The sequence below is a fragment of the Odocoileus virginianus genome, chromosome 11, assembly GCF_023699985.2.
Source record: "Odocoileus virginianus isolate 20LAN1187 ecotype Illinois chromosome 11, Ovbor_1.2, whole genome shotgun sequence".
Classification (NCBI taxonomy): Eukaryota; Metazoa; Chordata; class Mammalia; order Artiodactyla; family Cervidae; genus Odocoileus; species Odocoileus virginianus.
This window is the reverse complement of record NC_069684.1, coordinates 30,025,797-30,046,819: the sequence shown is the minus strand read 5'-3', so window position 1 is coordinate 30,046,819 and position 21,023 is coordinate 30,025,797. Positions and strand designations below refer to the sequence as shown.

The window sequence follows — 21,023 nt, the reverse complement described above, 5'->3', positions numbered from 1 at the left end:
GCTGGCCAGCACTCACTGGCATGCTTCTTGTGCTGGGGAGGTCACGCCCATCCTGGGCTAAGCTGTCTAAAACCCAGTGGAGCTGAGTAAGGCCTGGAGCTGGCCATGAGGTAACGGAGAACTGGGTAGACATGGTAGGAAGCAGAATGCACTGACTGGAGCAGGTGTGGAACAGGCCGCCAAGCTGAAACTGGGTGGAAACCCACCCTCACCCACTCACCATGGGTGGTCCTTTCTGGGTGAGCAGAGATCAGTCAGGGTGGCCTCTTGGTATGGGCAGCCTGTGCCAACTCGAGACTCAACTGGCCCAGGACTTTGGTCCCACTCCCTCTATTTTGCCAATGGCCCATCTAAGCCCAGAGATGACAATGCCTTGACTAACGTCACACAGCAAGTGGACAGTAAGATCCCGTCTCTGGTCACAGCACACATAACAGCAGAAATTTGGAAATAGCCCCCAGAAGCGTCAGCAGATGAATGAATAAACAAATCCTGGTAGGTCCACTTGTGTGTGTGCTAAGTCGCTTCAGTTATGTCCAACTCTGCGTGACTCCATGGACCGTAGCCCACCAGGCTCCTCTGTCCGTGGGATTCATCAGGCAAGAAAACTGGAGTGGATTGCCATTTCCTTCTCCAGGGGTCTTCCCAACCCAGGGACTGAACCTGCGTCTCTTACGTCTCCTGCATTGGCAGGTGGGTTCTTTACCACTAGCATGACCTGGGAAGCCCCAGTAGGTCCACACGCTGCAGTATCACTCTATTAAAAGGGTGATCTCTCACACCAGCTACCTCACTACGCACCTCAGAACCTCACAGTGAGTGAAAGAGGCCATGTGTCTTATGAAACATCCGGGAAGGTGAAGAGGTGGAAGGCAGCTTGGTTGTTGCAGGGACTGAGGGCGGGGTTGGAGTGGCATGGGATGGGGGATGGGCTGACTGCTGGAAATAGACCTAGTGATGGTTGCTCAGCTCTGTGAACGAGCCAAACGCCACTGGACAGCTCGCTGCAAAGCAGTTAGCTTTATGTTGTGTGAGTTTCACCTCAATAAAGAAACGTTGAACTTCAGAGAAGGAACCTGGGGTAGAATGTTGGGGGGAAATCGGTACAACCAAGAACATCACTCTGCCAGTTATGTGGAAGTTAAGACAGTTTCTCTCCTGAAGCCTGGTCCCAGTTCTCAGCAACTCCTGCTGCCCAGCATCTGGGGCAGTGCATCAGCACTGGGAATCTCCCTGAGTCTCCCTCTGCTGCTTACACACCTCCCTCCCCCTAGGAACAGCTAGAAGCTGGGACAGAGAGTCTCCACCCTGGGCGACACAACCAGCGTCTTCCCTAACCACACCCCCTGCTTCACCCCAAGCTGCTGGGGTCAGAGGCGCCTGCACCACCACGCAGGCCAGCTCTGGCTCAGAACAGACCTGCAGGTGCCCAGCCCTCTGTGGAAGCAGGAGGAGGCAGGGGTCCCACCCCAGTGCCACCCCCCCACCCCCACCCCAGCCCTCATCACCAGGACTGCAGATTAGACAGCTCAGCCTTACTGAAGGAAGAGGAGGTTCAGGCTCACCAAACTCCACTGTCTTCAGCAGATCCTGCTGCATCTGCCCCCAACACACCTTAAACCCAGGGCCCCATGTCCACTTTTAGCCAGCACCCCAGGACTCCCAGAGATTCTGGGATAGACCCCTCTGCCAAAAGGGAAAGCATCACACAGGCCCACCTGGCCCACTGGGGGGACCCCTTTGGTTGCCAACCCGAGGATGGTGCCAGCCTCCGATGGTGATGGCCACGCCGATTCTCCATCCACAAAATGGGTCCAGAAACCTGTCCTGCCTGACTCAGAGGATCCGGGGGGACTCGACCCAGGAAGTCACACAGCACCCAGACCTCCAACATTCCTGGAAAACTCGGAAGAGCTGGCCAAACTGGGCTATGTGTGACGGAGTTGCCGACTTAGTGCCTATAGGTATTGGGGACCACCCGTCACCCAGGCAGGACCTGAGGCATGAGGAAGAGGCAACACTGATGCCTGGCCTCAGGCCATCTGCCCACCCCACCAGAACCCCCTAGGGCTCAGTGGGCACAGCACCCTCTCCCCTGGGCAGGGATGATCACTTCCCTTTATCCACTAGCAGCATTTCGGCCAAGGTGGCCAAGGTTCGCAAGGGTGAGAGAAAGAAAGCAATTCTAAAACCACTTCCTGCAAATTAAATCCAATTTCCCCGACACACTCTGCAAATCTGGAAATGTGCTCACAATGGAAACTGCTTTTGCAAATGATGCAAATTATGTTAAAAATCGCATGTAGCAGGGAGAGACCGACTTCCGATGACATCCCCCAGGTGGTAGCAAAGATGCCACATGGTGAACAGCTCTGCTTTGCCATCAAGATGAAGTTGCTCTGGAAAGGAAGGGCATCCTGTCACAATGAGAGGAGTCCAGTCCCGCTCAAGGCTGGAGACGTGGGCACGAGAGGGTGGGGAGTGGCGTGGGTGGGGGCTGGACTTGACGAATCCCTGAGCACCCGGCGGGGGGAAGCTGCAGTCACAGCAGCCTGAGAAGGGCAGCGTGCGGCCCATTCTCACGGCAGCTGGCCTGACGCTCAGACACCCCTGACTGTGGGCTGTGGCCCCCAGAACCACTTCACCTCAAGGAATTTCCAGCGAATATTTGTGATTCGGAGGGGCGGGGACTGGTGGCCCAGAGACCTCAACCCAGGCTTGAGTGGAGACACAGCCCCACACCCTACAACTTCTCCACTCGGGGACTCCCCGAGGTCTCTGAGAGCCACCTGGGGTAGGGGACATGGCCCCACATCCTGCAGTGCCCCCCCAGCAGAGAAGGTTCCAGCCCAGAGACCTGGTGCTACAGAGGAGAAGCCAGCCAGCTGCTGCCAGGGCCACCAGGCTCCCACACCGCCCTGTCAGGCAGTGATCACCACCCCTGGGCAGGGCTCAGAGGCCCAAGAAACGTGCCCCAAGCTACCAAGGGTCCCGGCTGCAACCCAGGTGGGAAAGATCCAAAGAACCCCGCCCTGTTCCCCACCCGAAAACAGCTGAGGGCTTTGTCCCAAGTACACAGCCCCTCTGCCCCAGGCTGGTGGGAGCCAGAGGCCCTGGGGGGCTGACTCTTCCTTCAGGAGCTCTGCTCAACCCTCTAACCTCATCCTCCAAGATCCCAGCGAGAGCTACAGCCTGCGCTGGGCTCCCAACCCCATCCCCATGTACCCCAGCCGGGGCTGCCTCCAAGCTCAGCCCTGGTCCACTGTCCACTCCCTACCTGACCCTGGCCCTACCAGGCCAGGCCTTGCCTCCTCCAGGAAGCCACTGACCTCCCTGACTCCGGATCAGAACACGCCTTATCCTGCCCTGATCACCTGGCCAGTGGCAGAGCACAGATAGCCCTGTGCGGCCCGACAGCAGCCTCGAAAAGCAGGACTTCAAGGCCTCAGGCTTCTTCTCTCCTCTCCCTCCACCCGCCCCTGCCCAGAGCTCCAGAACCAAGGCCCATAAACTGGGGCCTCTGTTACCCTTTGGAAAGGACACCCCATCTGTAGAGGGGGCCCCCACTGCCTGTGGCGGGTGTGGACACTTGGCACAGGGAGGGACAGCTGGAGCACATGCCCACCCCCACAGTGTTCAGGGAAAAGGTGCGGCCCAGTCACTTTAGTGGGGAAAGGCCCCAAGAACCCTACGCTGTCCCCTCCCCAAAACAATCCATCTGGTTGTCCTGTCACACACCGAGTATTCTTGTGGCTCCATCCCCGGTTATTTCCAAAAACGTAGACGGACTGAAATCTAAGGGGCAGATAAACCTACACCATCACAGGAGGGGCCCCAGGGCCCTTCCCCAGCCCCTTCCAATACCCTGTGGCTTGTCTTGAGGGGACTCCAGAACGTCCCAGCAGCCACAAGTCCCCCTACTTGGGAGGAGGGGTCAGGCGGCCATCACGCAGGAGGCCCTGCGGTGACATGGCGCTGTCCCTGGGCGGCGGCCCAGCAGAATTCCTGCAGGACACCCAGTGCCCAGGCTCCTGGGCGCTCGGAGCTAAGGGGCCCCTGTAGACCCAGCCACCCACCCCGAAACAGGCTGCCCTTGGCCAGTGGGGCCAGGACAGGGGTCCCACCTGGAATGGTGGCCGGGAGCGTGTCACCCTCAGGGAGCATGAGCAGCGGCCATCTTCGCCTGCCCCTCCCGCCGCGCTGGGCCACGTGGCCACAGGAGGCTGGGCAGCCTCTGTTCCGGCTGGCCCAGCAAGGGGTGCGGTGCAGTCAGGACAGGACAGGACCCTCGGCTGAGGCCAGCCAGGGTGGCACCTGGACCTCCTGTGGAGAGAGACGGGGCCTGCAGGGCCAGGGAGAAGGGCACGGCCGCGGCTCCATCACCCTGGGGTGGCTCCCTGCTCCCCCTCGGCTCCGCTCGGGGGGGAGCCCAGCGCTGCTGATGAGACAAATTTAGCCTCCCCACCCTGGGGCAGGGTGCGCTTGTGAAATATGAAAACAGCTGGAGGTGCCTGATTAAGCCACCCTCTCTCCCTCCTGGGCTGGGGCCCCGGGCAGGCGGGGGAGGCCGAGCCTGGGAGCGGCCCGGGAATCCCCCAGCCCCAGTGCCTCTCATCCCGCGGGCCTCTTACTTTTGCTGCCAGTCTCCGTCCCTTGGCCGGGCCAGGGGCAGGATGGCCTCTCTCCGCACCTGGGCCAGCCTGGAGCACCCTGAGGTTGCCCGGCAGTTTCTGTTTGAATCTAACGGTTGGCTTAGTACCCACGTGAGGCCGGGAGCTGGGCGGCAGCCCTCTGACCACGTGAGCCTCACACACTTCTGGAAGGAAATGGCTGACCAGATCCTCCAAGGCTGCCCGACTCTGGGGTCACCCAGACCTCTGCTGGGAGAGGTGCTCAGCCAAGCTAAGTGTCAGGGACCCAGGGGCACCTGCCTCTCACCCCCACTCCACAGGAGAGCCTGCCATGACCAGCTTCCTGGTGGACAAACGCTTGCAGCCAAACAAACAAAAAAATGCCAGAGCATGGCTGAGCCCCACCATGTCCCAGCAGGCCCGTGCACTGATGTGGAAATGTGCACAGAGAGGTTAGGTCACTCACCCAAGGGCACACAGCTGGTCACAGCTCCAACCCAGCCAGCTGGCTCTTGACCTTGCCCTCAGCCTGGCCTTTCTAGGAGGGGAGCAAAGGAGGCCCAACTCCTTCCCCAGCCTGCATTCCCACCCACACAGTCCCACCCGCACGCTGCTGGGAAGTCCCTCGCCCACCCCTCTTTCTTCACCCCCATGACGAGGCCCTACCCACATCCGGGCCTCCCCCCGCACCCCCCGATGACCTGCCCATGGTTTTCCTCCCATTCCCGCATGTGCAGGTCAGACCAGGACACACGGTCCCTGTCCCCTGGCTTTCTGCTCTGTAGCTCAACAGTGCCTACCACACTCCCGGCGCCCAGCCCCCTCTGTCCACTTAGCCCCGCTCTGCCGCTCTGCTCGGCAGCTGTGTGACCCCGGAGAGCTGTCTTGCCCATTCTGAGCCTGCTGCCTGTGCTGCATGGGAAGAGCCTGAGCACCCAGCAGGGCTCTGATACAGGCATGGGCGAGGAGCTGGAGATGCCGGAGCGAGCTGCAGTGGACCAGCAGGTCCTGAGGGTCAGGGTAGCAGCAGAGGGGGAGGGAAAAACCTGCCCTGGCTCCAGGCAGAGGCCAGGTCTGGCCACTTCCCTGTCCCTGGTTCGCTTGCAGGGCCCTCCCCTCACTGGTTTCTCTAAAAATAAGGCACTTGCAGAGCAATGGGTGGGCCCCAGCACCCCAGGGCAGCAGAAAGCTGATGTGCCATCCCAGGGTAACCGACAACCCACCTGCTGGAGGCAAGCGATGGGTTCCTGCTTGGGCTTCAAAGGCCGGACCCCAGGGGCAGAGGACCAAACGGGGACGTCTTGGTTCCTGCCCAGCCTGGAGAACGGGGGCAGGTAAGTTTGTAGGTGGGGGGTGGGGGTGTCAGAGGCACAGGCGCTGATGGGGAGAAGTTTTCTCTAAGAAGGCACAGTGCAGGGAGCAGAAGGAATGACATCAAACTGGTGAGGGATCCTGTGTCTAAGAAGGGGCAGGTCAAGGGCGGCTGGAATGGTGCCCCAAGCCAAACCGCACCACTGTCAGCGGGGCTTCCATAGCAGCATCCAGCCACCTGTTGGGGGGCCTGGCGGGGAGAGTGGGAGCAGAAGTGAGGGTATTGGTGAGGAAGGTTCAGACAGCAGGGAGGGCAGGTAGGGGACCCAGGAGGCAGGGAAGCTGAAGGGCTGGGAGCCTCACGAGGCTGGAGAGGACAGATGAGATGCTTCAAGCAGGGCAGGTGTCTGAGCTCTCAGTCGTGGCGTGGCCCACATGAGAGCCGAAGTAGCTGGGAGTGGACCGCAGCTGGGCGCATCCTGGGCCCTCCATCTCACTGCCCACCTCCAGCCATGCCTTCACATGGATTTGGAATCCAGTGCTCCCCCCGATGGGGCCACTCCAGCTCAGATCCCCTCACCACTGCCCGAAAAGTGCAGCAGCCTTTTAGCCAGGGTCCCTGCTCCTGCCTCATCTGATGGCCCCCCATGGCCGGATGTAGGCTTATGCACCCCACCCCTGTACCTCCACCAGGTGGAAGAAGTCAACAACACGAAGACCAGACTGTAGCCATGACATAAGCTGCCACTTTTCTGAGAACCGGCCTCAGGGAATTCCCCAGCGGTCCAGTGGTTAGGACTCTGCACTTTTATTGCAGGGGGCGCGGGCTGGATCCCTAGGGGGAAACTAAGATGTATGCCAAAACAAAAAAACAGAACTGGCCTCAAGAAATGGAAACAAACTGACCCTGGAACTGAAGACTAACTGTACTTAATCAAAACGACACTGATGAGACCACCGTGTGATCAATTTCAAGATGACTGTCAGAGCTGACTGTGCTGTTTCCGCATGTAGCCCCCTCCCTCCACCTATAATAGCTCTTGCCCCCTGATACTCCTGGGAGGGAGTCAGCCTGTGGACGGGAATCTGCCCACCAACCCCTCAACTCTGCTGCCAGCCTCCGAAAGAAAGCAAACTTTCCTTTGCACCAGGCTTGCCTCCTTTAGGCTTCTGAGAGACGAGCAGCCAGACCCCACTTTTGGCAACACTCACACCTTCCAGTCTGCCAGGCACTCCTACCGTTTCTTTCTCCTCCAAGCCACCCCTCCCGGGGTCCCACCTCTACACGCCAGCGTGCCAGGTTCTGTCCTCCAGAATCTTCTCTTCCCTGGGCGAGCATTCATGCTCTTCAATCCTGCCCCACATGGTCATTCTCAAACCACCTGACCACCCTCCTCTGGACACCTCCACACTCCTTGAAGGGAAGCCCCTCGACTGTGTTCCCACCCTGCAGAGACCCCTTGACTCTCACCCTGGGCTCCTCATTATGGGCTCAGGATGTACTAATTTCTACCATCCCCACTAATTTCTACCTCTACCCATTCCCATTCAGCTCTCCACCCACCCGCCCCCAGCCTTCGAGGCCCTGATCTAGTTTGAGAGCTCCAATTGACTCATGAATTTTGCTCCTTTCCATCTCTGAAGTTAGCTGACATCTGACATGACCTCATCCAAGGTGCCACGATACTGGTCCCTCCAGGCCTCACTCACTCCAGGAACACCCATCATCAGCCCTTCTGCCCCACCTGCCTCCCTGGCCCCGGGGGTCTCTATCTGATAATGATGCCCAGCATCTCTATCTGATAACAATGTGCCCTCACTCAGTGCCAGCCCCAGCCTGGAAGCCTCTGCATTTCTTGATCTCAGTCTTCATGAGATCAAGGCACTGTTCCCTCGGCACTGCACTGTGAGGAAGGCACTGCTGCACCCCACCTTCCAGATGTTCCTACAGAAGCACAGAGAGCAGACCGTGTGCCCAGGGCCACTCACTCAGAAGCTGGGTTTGAACCCAACTCTGGTTAGGATCCACCCAATCCCTTCCCGCCAGGCAGCCCCACCCTCCAGGGGACTCCTCTCTTGAGGGACAGACAAGAGAACCAGCCTTCCTCCCACAGTGTGAAGGGCACGCTGAAGGGGCGTGGACAGGCCTTGGGTCAGCCCAAGGGGAGATGAAGGTCCATATGAGTTGTCATTTTTGGTCTCACCAGCTGACTGAGGCTGGAGGGGGGGCACCAGTCGGCCAAGGACAGGTCCTAATGGCCCATCAGGTCAGGGGAGGCGGGAGCTGCCAGGCGGGCTGGAGAGGGGACAGGGGGCCCAGAGGCCTTGGTTACAGGAAGGGTCATCGACCTGCACCTGTAGGGACTCAGGGAATAAGGAGGGGCTTTGGCTCTCAGAGGGATGAAGGGGGATTCTGGTGGGGAAGGTCACCTGGGGGCACATCGTGGGTTTGGTGAACCTTGAGGCTGGTGTTCAGAGAGTCAGAGATTGGCTGGTCCAGCGAGATGGGGAATATGAACCACAGGAATTCAGGAGGGTGCAGAAGGGGTGAGAGGACACGTATCATGTCCTGGGACCCCCTTCCATAATGATCCACATCGGGCTAATGCACTTCTGAGTTCAGCCCCTCAACCAGCTGCACTCGGGCGCCTTCAACCGCCTACCAGTTGTGTGTATGTTTGAGGCCTCTGCCTTTTCATCTGTAGAATGGGGACATCACACCCACCATGCAGGGCTGATCTACACAGGGGCGTCTAGCAGGATTCCTGGGACACCTTGGGGCGCACATGCAGTGCTCCTGTCTGACCACTGAACCGTTTGTGAATCTGCTATTGGCCGTCTTACAGTTAAGCCCTCACTCCTCGTTCTGCTCAGCCTTCAGAGTCTGCTTCCTGATGGCGGCACGTGGGGTGGGGAGCCAACCACTGGGGCCACCCCATCAGCACCATCAACACACACGTCTGTGTTTGATGTATTTAGTCACTCAGTTGTGTCCGATTCTTTGCGACCCCATGGACTGTAGCCCGCCAGGCTCCTCTATTTGTGGAATTGTCCAGGCAAGAATACCGGAGTGGATTGCCATTTCCCCCTCCAAGAAATCTTTCCGACCCAGAGATTGAACCTGCGTTTCCTGCATTGCAGGCAGATTCTTTACCACTGAGCCACCGCCATCAATGCACATGCACACATGTATACACACCTGCACACACACATGCTCTGCTTTCATCATGGTGAACCCCTACCCTAGCCCCTCCACTCAAGAGTGCAACCTCAGAGGCATCCCTGGAGCGCAGGTGGGACCACAGTGCCCGGCAGGCAGCACAGGGAGCTGAGTCCTGCTGCTTGGGTCTCGGTGATGCCTGGGAGGCAGCCGGGGTAAGTTAGGGAGACCGAGGAAAGCCGGCTCTGGGCTGGTCCCATGGGGCTGAGGAATGGTGGCCCCCAGCGGGACACGCCTGGCCATGCGGCTGGGGCCGGGACTGGGCAGCCACTCCAGGCCTCTGCGGCAGAACATGGAGAGAGTTCCTGGTGGACCCAAAGGCTGGAGGGGGCGGCACTAGAGTGACTTCTGTCCCGCCCCCAACTGCCCGTGCCATGCAAATTGCCCCACCACCCCCCTGGGGGCAGATAGCAGTGCCACACAACAGTGGCTGAGCCCCATCAGGGGAACCACAGGCATGGCCTCCTCGCACTGGCCCATCTGCCACCACCGCCCCCAGGGTACCCAGTTCCCAAGCACCAGGTGGGGAGCTAGTGAGGAGGGGCTTCTGCACCCTGGGGTGGCCCCAAAGAGCCCCAACCTGCACCTGAATAAGGAGAGCCAGCCCGAGCCAAGCCTACCTTGGCGGAGCCTGGGCCCTGGAGGGTCTGTGCAGAGGGGAGGCAGCCAGGAGGCCCACGGCTCGTGGCTGGGCAGGCCGGCGGTGGCGGCAGCGTCCCGGTCGCCTAGGCGATGACATTGGAGCCGAGGAAGCAGCGTGGCCGCCTGGAGCCTCGGGGCAGATGGGGCGGAGCGTGGCCTGGAGCCCTGGGGCCCGTGGCCTGCATGTGCCCCGTGCTCTGGTGGACGCAGTGCCCTCTGCACGGGACCCGGCAACAGCCCCACCCGGCGGGAAGCAGAGCTGGGGGCGGGGGAGCAGGATCGGAGCTGCTGACTCGGCTTGTGTTTGTGGGTTTTTCTTCTACTCCTCTTGGTCGAAATTTCCAAACACACTCAAAAGTAGAGAGAATGGCACAGTGAACCCATGGATCTGTCCCCCGGTCTCAACATCGGTCCGCCCTCAGCTAACGCCTATTCTACAAATTCTATTGTCTGACCTGTCAGTCACTCAGTCATGTCCTAGTCTTTGCGACCCCATGGACTGCAGCCCGACAGGCTCCTCCTTCTGTTAGGGGAAGCACACTGACTGAAACCACCCGCCCTGGCCAGGCTCTCTAGTAACCATTCGCATGAGTTGTTTTATGATAGGAAATCCTGGTAAGGAATACGGAACTAATAAGCCACCACCAACAGGAAGAGTTCAGGAAAGGTCAAAAGGAGACACCACGTATCCGTCCACTTCCCAGAATCCCTCTCGCTAGCATCCATCTTGGCTCAGCGACGTGTGTGCCACCAGGAAAGACTCTGAATTAGAATGACTGGCCAAAGCCACCCGGAAACTAATCCCATCACCATAAAACCTGAGACTTCGAGCCACACGGCAGAGCAGTTCTCCTGGTTCCCTCACCTCCCGCTCTCCACCCAGGCGCCATTTCCCAGTAAAATCTCTTGCTTTGTCAGCACGTGTCTCCTCGGACAATTCTTTTCTGAGTGGTAGACAAGAGCCCGCTCTTGGGGCCCTGTAGGGGGCCCACCCCACTTCCTACAACACTTCCATGGGATTTTCCAGGCATGAATACTGGAGTGGGTTGCCATTTCCTTCTCCAGGGGATCTTCCTGACCCAGGGATTGAACCTGGGTCTCCTGCATTGCAGGCAGACTCTTTATCATCTGAGCTACTAGGGAAGCCCTTAATACATCAGTAGGTGCTTCTAACAGATAAGGATCCACCTATTTCAACACCTATTTCAAAACTGCTGATATTCAGCTCTTTCTGTCCTACCAACATACATGTGCACGTGCAGGCGCACACGCACGCACACACACACACACACACACACACAGAATAAATTCAGATAATTCAATGTAATATGTGGCCACAGTACCACATTCTGAATTTCCAGGTCTAATTTTTAACTGCTGGTCAGAAGGACTTCGAGGAGGACACAGATTTGGGACATTAATCTGTGTCCACATGCTGTCCCTTCCCTCCCCCACTGTGGGCAGCAGCACAGAAAGCCCAGCCCAGCTCCTGGTGGACAAGGCCAGAGGGACACTGCAAATGGGATTAAGGACCTGGAGGTGGCAGCCCTAGGTTATCTGGGTGGACCCAGTGTAACAACAAGGGTCCTCACAGGGAGGCAGGAGGTCGGGGTGGAGGGAAGGTGCGAGGATGTGGCTTTGCAGAGGGAGGACAGGGCTGCGCCCCAAGGAGCGCAGGTACCTCTAGAAGCCCAAAAAGGCAAGAAACAGGTTCTCTCCTGGAGCTGCCAGAAGAAATCAGCCCTGCCAGTGCCTGGACTTTAGGCCAGTAAGACTGACCTCAGACATCTAGCCTCCAGAACTTATAGGAAAACAGATGCATGTTGTTTTAAGCAGCTGAATTTGTAGCAATTTGTTACAGCAGCCTAGAAGACTGATACAGTTTCACACAACACAAGCGTGGGAAACATCATTGCAGAGATCTCCCCATTTGCCAGGACCCCAGGGACAGACATTAGCAGGGCTGTAAGTCTGAGGAGGAATCCCTGGGGTGAGAGATGCTTTACAGAATAGCAGCCCCCAGCTGGACAGAAAGGTGACTAAAGACAACACCGGCCTGGGAGCCAAAGTCCTCGTCCTTCGGGGACATCACACACAGACACATGCACACAGATGCACACATGGACACACACACACTTGTGCACACGTGCACACAGAGACACATTCACCGACACACATGCACGCACAGACACATGTGTACACATGGACACACATGCACACATGTGCACACAGACACACATGTGCACACAGACACATACACACATACCACAAAACAACAGTGAGTGGAGGTGGGAGGCAGGTGTTTCCTAGTCCTGGTAAAAGAGGCAGAGAAGCCAGAGGGATGCTGAGGGCTCCCCCTTCCCTGATCCTGGGCTCTGCCAGGCCACTCTCAGCTGGCTGACGGCTGTAGTAGGCATGTCCTCAGGGAAGCCATGCAGTTCTGAGAAGGACCCCTGCTGCCCATTCTTAAGAGAGAGGGATGATCTCACCACCCTGGGCTCCTGTGGGGTGACCTCCTGACTTCCTCCTCTCCTCCCCTATGGAGACAGGATAGTCCTGAGCTCCAGGAGGCTGGGACCTCACCCTCAGGACTGGGACGGTGGATCTACAGCCCCAGGCTCCCAGGTGACAAACCCTGCTCTTCCTCAGCAGGAACAAGGAAGTCAGAGACAAAGGATGGGTGGCTGACTCTTGAGTAGGGGTCACAGCTGGACCTCTGGCTAAAGAGCAGCTGACACAAAGGGACAGCAACCAGCAGCTCTGGGTGGGGCACTCAACGAGCATTCTGGGCCCCTTCTCCCCTCCGGAGACACGATCAGAAAAGCCCTCATTGCTGAGGCCAGAGCCCAGGTCAGCCTAGGAGGACCAGGTGTGAAGTCGGGCAAGGCCTCTGGTTATCTCCATGGAGAGGGGAGCGGAGGGCGGGGCCCTTGCAGCCAGAACTGATGACCACAGGCACTCTGTTATTCCCTCACAGTCCTGGGCATCAGGAAGAGTCTTTGGGAGCCTGAAATCAAGGTGTTTCTTCTGGAGGCTCCAGGTGTTTCTTCTGTTCCTTTCTTCAGCTTCTAGAAGCTGCCTACATCCCTTGGCTCCTGGTCCCTCTCCTCTTCCATCCTGAAATGCCTCCCTCCACCCTCTGCCTCCATCTTGCTTTGACCCGCCCACCTCCCCCTTAGAGGGACCTTTGTGATGACACTGATACCCCAGATACCCCAGGGGTAGATACTGCCCACCTCTAGTCCTTGATTTAATCGTGTCCCTTTTCCTGTGAAATAAGTCACAGGTTCTAGGGACCAGGACATGGATGCTTTGGGGGGACATTCTCCTGCCTTCTGTAAATGCCCTTTATTCCAAGACACATCTTGGGGGCCCTGTATGGGGGGTCAGCTAAAACAGCCCTGCATGTTTAGACAGAAACCTCTGGACTTCCCTGGGGGTCCAGTGGCAAAGATTCTGAGCTCCCAGGACAGGCGTTGTTGTTGTTCAGTCACTCAGCAGACTGCAACACACCAGGCTTCCCTGTCCTTCACCATCTCCCTTCACCTTCAGCAACTCCTATGAGTTTGCTCAGACTCATATCCACTGAGTCGGTGAAGCTGTCCAACCATCTCATCCTCTGTCATCCCCATCTTCTCCTGCCTTCAATCTTTCCCAGCATCAGAGTCTTTTCCAATGTATGGGTCCTGGGTTCAATCTCTGGTCAGGGAACTAGACCCCACATGCTGAAACTAAGACCTAGTGCAGAGAGAGAGAGAGAAATAAACAGAGAAAGAGAGAAAGAAAGAAAGAGAAACCCCTGCTTCCTGCTGGGGCAGTGACTGTGTGGTTGCAGAGCAGGCAGCAGAGGTGTGTTCAAAGCCACCCCCACCATCCCACCTCCCACTGTTAGAGGATCCTTCCTCCAGTTCTCAGCGTTTCCCAGGAGCCCCTGCTGGTTCAGGGTGTGTTCCCAAAAGTGTGTCAGAAAGTCGACAGACAGCAGCCAGATCCCAGTGAACCCTCAGTGCCACACCCGACATGTGACTCCCTGGGCACCGGGCACCGGAAAAGGCACTTTATAAACAGGATCATTTAGTCATCATGTCAGCCCTGGAGAACAACTACTGTCTCCATTCTGCAGGTGAGGATACGGAGGCACAGCAAGACTAAGGAATGTCACACAGCAGAGCTGGGCCTAAAAACCAACAGGAGATGAACCTCTGACTAAACCACCCGTTTCAGATGTATCCTGGGCAAAGCATGTGTCATATTTCCTGGGATGTGCTTATTCTTTGGGACTGAACCACCACCATCAGATTCAGGAGACTCCAGGAGTTGAACCAAACTCCTGACTCATCTGCTGTGTGTCCTGAAATCTTCTCCCAACTCCTCCCCCCACCCAACCCCAGCACCCTGTTAGTTTCCACATGCCGGTGAGACAGCTTGGAGGAGCAGGTGCCCCAAAGCTGCCCAGAGGGCCTGCTTTCTCAGTTCTGGGCACAGCCCATCCTGACCCTGGTGGTCAAGACCTCTCCCCACCCATGTCTTTAAACAAAGGAAGCTCTGGGTCATCACTTGCACCCAGGACCCTCAGCAGGGGGAAGCTTGGGCTCCGGCAAGCCCCTGCATATTTGCACAGTCAGCACCCTGCTTCCCCTCCTGGAGCCTGGTCTCTGAGGAGTGGTCATCTTGGTTTTAGGTTGATATCACTGGGAGGCAAGGCTGTGGGCTCTTAGCCCTCAGAACGGAGCCTAGTAAACTGTGGGTGCTCAGTGGATAGATAAAGAGTTAGACACCCTGTGGAATACTGATTTAAGCCCCTGCACATCCCTTTTCTGAACTTTGAGATCCAAAAACTCAGAAAACTGAAAGCCTTTCCTTCTGTCTGGGGCTGACACTGCTGGGCAGACAGACACGAGACTCTCCACAGTCTTTGTTGATGTTTAGGGTAAACATCCATGTGTGTCATTGCAGAAACATGGGTGTTCCTATCAGACCTCTTGGTGGTATCATAAAACAGATGATTCAGACACTATGCTACTTTTCTAAAATGAAAAAGTGAAAGTGAAAGTTGCTCAGTCGCATCCAACTCTTTTCGTCCCCGTGGACTATACAGTCCATGGAATTCTCCAGGCCAGAATACTGGAGTGGGTAGCCTTTCACTTCTCCAGGGGATCTTCCCAACCAGAGATTGAACCCAGGTCTCTTGCATTGCTGGTTGATTCTTTACCAACTGAGTTATCAGGGGAAGCAAAATGAAAAAAAGTAATCTGAATTCTGAAATATCAGGGCTCAGGATTAGTTTGGACCATAAAGTTAGGGCAGTCACAACGACTCTTGATTAGCCCCAAGGCCGGGCTATACCCAGAGGTGCCCAGATAAGGGGTCGGGAAAGGGTCCCTCCCTGGGACCACAAGGGCTGAACTGGCCACATCCTCACGTTTGCTCCTTGAGTTAGTAACTCAATCATGTCTGACTCTTTGTGACCCCATGCACTGCAGCCCGCCCGGCTCCTCTGTCCATGGGATTCTCCAGGCAAGAATACTGGAGTGAGTTGCCATTTCCTCCTCCAGGGGATCCTCTCGACTCAGCAGAGATCGAACCTGCATCTGTTACCTCGAACCTACCCTGGCAGGCAGGTTCTTTACCACTTTTTACCTCCGTGGATTTTTTGTTGTTGTTGTCAGTGAAACACTACTGAGTAGCACAAATTTCAAAAGGTTCAAAAAGGTTCAGGCAGGGTCAAGCCGGTCTCTCCCAACCCCATTCGTCCCAGACCCAGCTCCCGTCCCGGACCACAGCAGCTGACACATCTAGTAGGTTTATCAGGAGGAGAGAAACAGAACGGACCAAGGCTTAGTGACAGCAGAGAAAGAAAAGATAAAGTCAGCAACTTGAGGTTCTGTTGGCCACTTTACATGACCCCGTCTGGCCAGAGACTCTCCCGGACTCTAAAAAGACAGCCTGGGATGGCTCGCGGCTCCCCCAAGCTCTGCTCACACAGGGCTCTTTCTTCTCCTTTCCTTCATCTGCACACTCCACTGCAAGAGCAGACACTTCCTAGTATCCTAATTCTTTCAAACATCACACGGACCAGATGATGACCAGGCAGTGTTCTTGGTATCACAGTGACCTCAATCTTCCAACTGTCTATTTGGACTACTTTTTTTTAAAATCAGAATTCATTACTTTCACATTAATCCAATTAGCATTCTGTTTACCAATACCTCATTTTTAATTTGCAGCTTCCTTCTAAAAGCTGGGGGGACTCTGACAACCTGCGTCCTCCTCGCTCATTACTGCCAAGTAATTAGGCAAGGAGCACCCCTGATCAAAAGCTAAGAAGCCAGGAGCAAGTTGCAGCTTGTCTGGTTCTGCGAGAAAAAAAAAAAAAAAAGCATCTCCTAATTACCGGGGTTTTGTTGGTTTAGTGAGGGGGGTGGGCAGGGATGGGGAAACAGAAGTGAGTAAAAACAGAGGGGCCTCTAATCACTGGGTTTTGCAGATCACAGAAAGCACCGAGGGGATCCCCTTTCGATCTGCATGCTAATGACGTCCTGCCCTCCCACTGTCTTTTGGGGAATTGTGCTAAATTTGCATTGCACATAATGCAAATGTTGAGGACCCTAAATGCAGGACCGCCCAGTGTTGAGAGGGTGATTTGATCTGTTTATTTGTGTCCTGCCTGGCAGAGACGAGGGTTTGATCCCTGGGTCGGGAAGATCCCCTGAAGACAGAAATGGCAACCCACTCCAGTATTCTTGCGTGGAGAATTCCCTGGACAGAGGAGCCTGGTGGGCTACAGTCCACAGGGTCAAAAACTATGGGATACGACTGAGAAACTCAGCGTGTGCGCTCGCGCGTGTGAGCACACACACACTGAAGCACAGGGAAGCAGAGCCTCCCTTCCTGCAGCCCCAACGGCTCCGCAGAGCCTCCTCAAGCCGCCCGCCTCCCAAAAGCCGCCCTCCATCACTGTGCAGGACGGCAGAACCCACACTGGGCCCCGGGCTGCTCTCCTGGTCCCCACCCTGGCCCATCCCCCAGAGCCCGGCGTGTATGCTGGATGAACACAGAAGTGGCCTCTGCCTGGCAGGTGGGCACCACGCAAGCAAGCTCGGAGGCCCAAGGCTGCCAAGAGAGGCCCTTGGGTTTGTCTCACATCTCAGCCCCGAAAGCGAAAAGAGCTCTGGAAGTCAGGGGGGAAGGGAGAGGCATCTTTGCTGCCTGCTCTGAAGGACCCAGTCCATCCAGGCCCCAGGAGAAGCTGCCTGCACAATTAGCCAGAGTCTTCCCCAGATGCCCGCCTCCTAGGCCTGGCACCTTGGAGCAGCAGGCAAGCAATTAGAGCCCCCGCCCCTCCTCACAGGCACCCAGGGCCTCAGGGAATGCTTTGCCGGCTGGCACTGGGCGGGGACACACCAGGGACTGGTCCCTTCTACATGCAGCCACCCTGAGCAGGACCACAAAGGAGGGACCCCTGGGCACCCAGCCCAGCCCTGATGCCCAGGCCCCCGAACTTTGGCTGGTGGGAGGCAGACTTGTCTGGTGGGGCAGGGAGGGGGCTGGCCCAGTCTTCCCTGGGCACCTTGAGTCTGCCCTCTGGGGCTCTCAGATGCGTTCCGTGGGCCACTCAGGGGAGCCCTGGCTCCGGCTCCAACAACGAGGAGGCAGGTGGGTGTCCCCCAACCATGGATGAAGAGCCTGGGGACTAGTCCAAGGTCATGGAGGAACCAGGCCTGCTCTGGACTACTGTCTGAACTACCAGCCCAGGACCCTGCCTGTTGTATACTCTGTCCGCGGTATGCCAGGAATGGGTGACCAGACAACACCTGCATCTGATTTAATCACTTGGTCTGAGGTTTCTGGCTTCGGTGCTCACCTCCAAGTGTGGTAAACGCCCAGAGGCACGTACATGGGGGGAGGCACTATGAATGTCTACCGTCACGGTTATAACTCACCCCTGCCCCCAAAACACGGCTGGGAGAACAGAAGCACTGGGCGGGGCTGGAGCGTGATCCTCACTCCGGGTGTCCCCTCCCCTCTGGCTCCCAGGTCCCTCTGGGACTCACTCTTTGCAGGGCCGGATTCTAAATCCAAGGTCCAGAGTGTTGCTACCACTGACCCTCTAGAGCTGCCCGAAATGTCCACTCCGTGGCCCCAGACCTGCCCTTGTGGAGGCCCCCATCTCCTCTCTCCAAGCCCCGCAGAGCCCTCCCTGCTGCCTGGCCTCTCTCCTGGTCCGTTTCCTCGGCGGCGCCTCCTCTCCTGCCCCGACTCCCCCAGGTTGATACCCGCCCACCTCTAAGCAGCTCTTTGGCACTGGTGGCCCAAAGCCACGCTGTGTGTCTGTTCTCTCTCCCACCTCTGGGGGCTGTGATGGCCCACGTGGCCTCGGGTGGGGTGGGCGGGATGGTGGTGGGAAGAACTCCCCCATAGGCTGGAGGAGTGGCTCTCTGCACCTTTGGCTGCCCCGGAACAGCCCGGGGGGAGGGGTGTCTGATTCCTCTTTCACACAGAGGGGTGTGGGTGAGAAGTTTCTTCACCTTTTACGGTCCTGGCCCCTGGGTGGGACAAAGGTTGAAGAACACTTCTTAGAAACATATTTCAGGGAGTTCGCTGGTGGCCCGGTGGCTAGAACTCAGTGCTTCCACTGCCGTGGCCCAGGTTGGACCCTGGGCCCTGGGGGTTCCAGAAGTCGCGCGCGCAGTATGGGCAAACAAAAAATTACAAACGAAACTAGCTACATTGAATTACGATTATTCTAGTGGGTTGAATGGCACCCCCTCCCCTTTGTAGATGCGCAAGATAAAGATCTCAGGATGGGATCTCCGGGATTGCTGTGGTTCTAAATCCAATGACAAGAGTCCTTATGAGAGACAGAAAAGGGGAGACCCGGAGGAGAGGCCGTGTGAACCTGGAGGCAGGGATTGGGGTGATGCAAGTAGATGTCCAGGAAGATTCTCGGCGAGGGGTAAGACACGCACGGACCCTCCCTCAGAGCCTCCAGAGGAAGCCAGCTCTGCTCACACCTGCATTTTGGACTTTTGAACTCCAGCCCAGGAAAGAATAAGTCCTTTTTGTTTGTTTGTTTTCAGCCCCCTCATTCTAGCCTCGTCTGCTAGCGCCCCAGACACTAACACAGTTAGGATGATATTTAAAGCAAAATTAGGGGCATTCCCCAGCTATCCAGTGGTTAAGAACACACACGTTCACTGACGGCACGGATTCAATCCCTGGTTGGGGAAATCAAAATTCCACAAGCTGCACGGCTTTATCAAAATAAGATAAAAGCCAATTTGAGATATGGTGATTATGGGGCTTCAGGTAGCATGTCTGACGACTATTTCAACACAGTAACAAGAACAAACGAAATTTTTTTTTCCTCTCCGAACAAACGAAATTTTGAGATTTCCACAGCAGCTGCTACACACAATGAAAATATCAGTGATTCCTTTAGGAATTTTTGCTCTCTTTGGGTTTCTGATATGAGGGAGGATCTCTAGGAAAAGAAAATACTTTTGCGGAGCGAATGTCTGGTCTGCAAAGGAACACCAGCCTGAGAGCAGACACGAATCAGGGACGCAGATGAAAAGTCAATGCCCGCCCACTCTTGCAGACTCTCAGAGCCAGCTGCAGTGAAAGTGTCTTTAACTCAACCCTGATGAGTAGAGGAAGCTTTTCTTGTATAGAAAAACTCAATTTTCCTCTGCATAACACACTCAGAAAGGGTTTTCCAGGAGTCCTATGTAACCTACTTAAGAAGGCAAACTTAAAAAAAAAAAAGACATTGTATAGTTTCAATTCAGTTCAGTCGCTTAGAGTCATATCCGACTCTTTGCGACCCCATAGACTGCAGCACGACAGGTCTCCCTGTCCATCACCAACTCCCAGAGTTTACTGAAACTCATGACCATTAAGTCGGTGATGCCATCCATCCATCTCATCCTCTGTCATCCCCTTCTCCTTCTGTCTTCAATCTTTCCCAGCATCAGGGTCTTTTCAAATGAGTTAGTTCTTTGCATCAGGTGTCTTCTATATTTTGGCTACACACAAATGGATGCTGCTAGTTCCCGACATGGAGAAGGCAATGGCAACCCACTCCAGTACTCTTGCCTGGAAAATCCCATGGACAGAGGAGCCTGGTGGGCTACAGTCCATGGGGTGGCGAAGAGTGGGACACGACTGAGCGACATAACTTTCACTTTTGACTTTCATGCATTGGAGAAGGAAATGGCAGCCCACTCCAGCGTTCTTGCCTGGAGAATCCCAGGGACGTAGGAGCCTGCTGGGCTGCCGTCTATGGGGTCGCACAGTCGGACACGACTGAAGCGACTTAGCAGCCGCAGCAGCAGTTCCAGACGACTGGGTAGGGCACAGAAACACAGGGGTAAACTGTCACACAGTGTTCTGAGGGTACAGTTCTCATAATAGTAAAGCTTTCATCATCCAGACAGAAGCATGGTCAGGGCCCAAGAGAACTAGGACTTGCTCAAACACTCCTCTCAGTTTCTTTTTTCCTTTTTGCTGTATAAAGCTAAATCATCAGAAAATGAGTAGTTTTAAACATTGACTCAGCACTCCCACAGAAATGCCCAAATTGGAAAATAAAGGCATGCCCTTCCCTTTTATGGGGGCTGGGCAGAAGAAACACACAGTTGAAGAAAGTTTCCGGTTTTTTTTTTTCTTTTGCAAACCCGAAGTTCACTGTGTGTATCCTCAATGTCTTTTATACAAGTCTCTAGAGGACAAACTCCCCTTGAATCTGTTGTCCAGAAGCAATCTCCCAGATGGATGAAAATGCAGCTTCCTTTTACCCACCGATGATTTCCCTTTAAAGTGTCAGAATCTCCAGGTGAATGCCATCCTTGGCCACAGGCAGGACCTCCCCCAGGTCCGGTTCCCAAGTTCTCTACAAATAACTACTCAGGGAGGCATCCTTGCTCCAGTACCCCCGATAGCGACTGGCAGCCTCCATTCAAACCACAAGCAGATTCCTGCCCCACTGACAGCCATTCCGTTCCCCACTCCGTTCCCTACTCCCAAGGGAAGACCTGCTGGCTACCAGAGAACTGTGCCCCCTACCCTACCAAGGGCCTCTGGAGCAGCATCAACAGCCAGCACTTTGGGGCCCACTGTGGGTAGCAGGCGTCATTCTAAGCACTTAGATATGGCATCTTGGTTACTGTTCCTCCAACCCTCTGGGACAGAGGCCATTATTGCCTTTCTTTATAGAT

At 56.0% G+C, this 21,023-nt stretch overlaps 1 protein-coding gene across 5 annotated transcripts in view; it reads right to left on the bottom strand.

Annotated features, from left to right (window-relative positions):
* TP73 (tumor protein p73) overlaps nucleotides 1-21,023 on the bottom strand; it is a 73,812-nt gene that overhangs the window by 50,469 nt on the left and 2,320 nt on the right. The window contains exon 1 of one of the 5 annotated variants that reach the window (XM_070474179.1): nucleotides 4,632-4,721. The exons of 2 other annotated variants lie outside the window; for them this stretch is intronic. The gene's annotated coding sequence lies outside the window, so the exon portion shown is untranslated. Of the gene's footprint in view, nucleotides 1-2,254; nucleotides 2,347-4,124; nucleotides 4,316-4,631; nucleotides 4,722-21,023 lie in introns of those variants that run through there. 2 more of the 5 variants (XM_020875399.2, XM_070474180.1) reach the window with 2 other exon arrangements.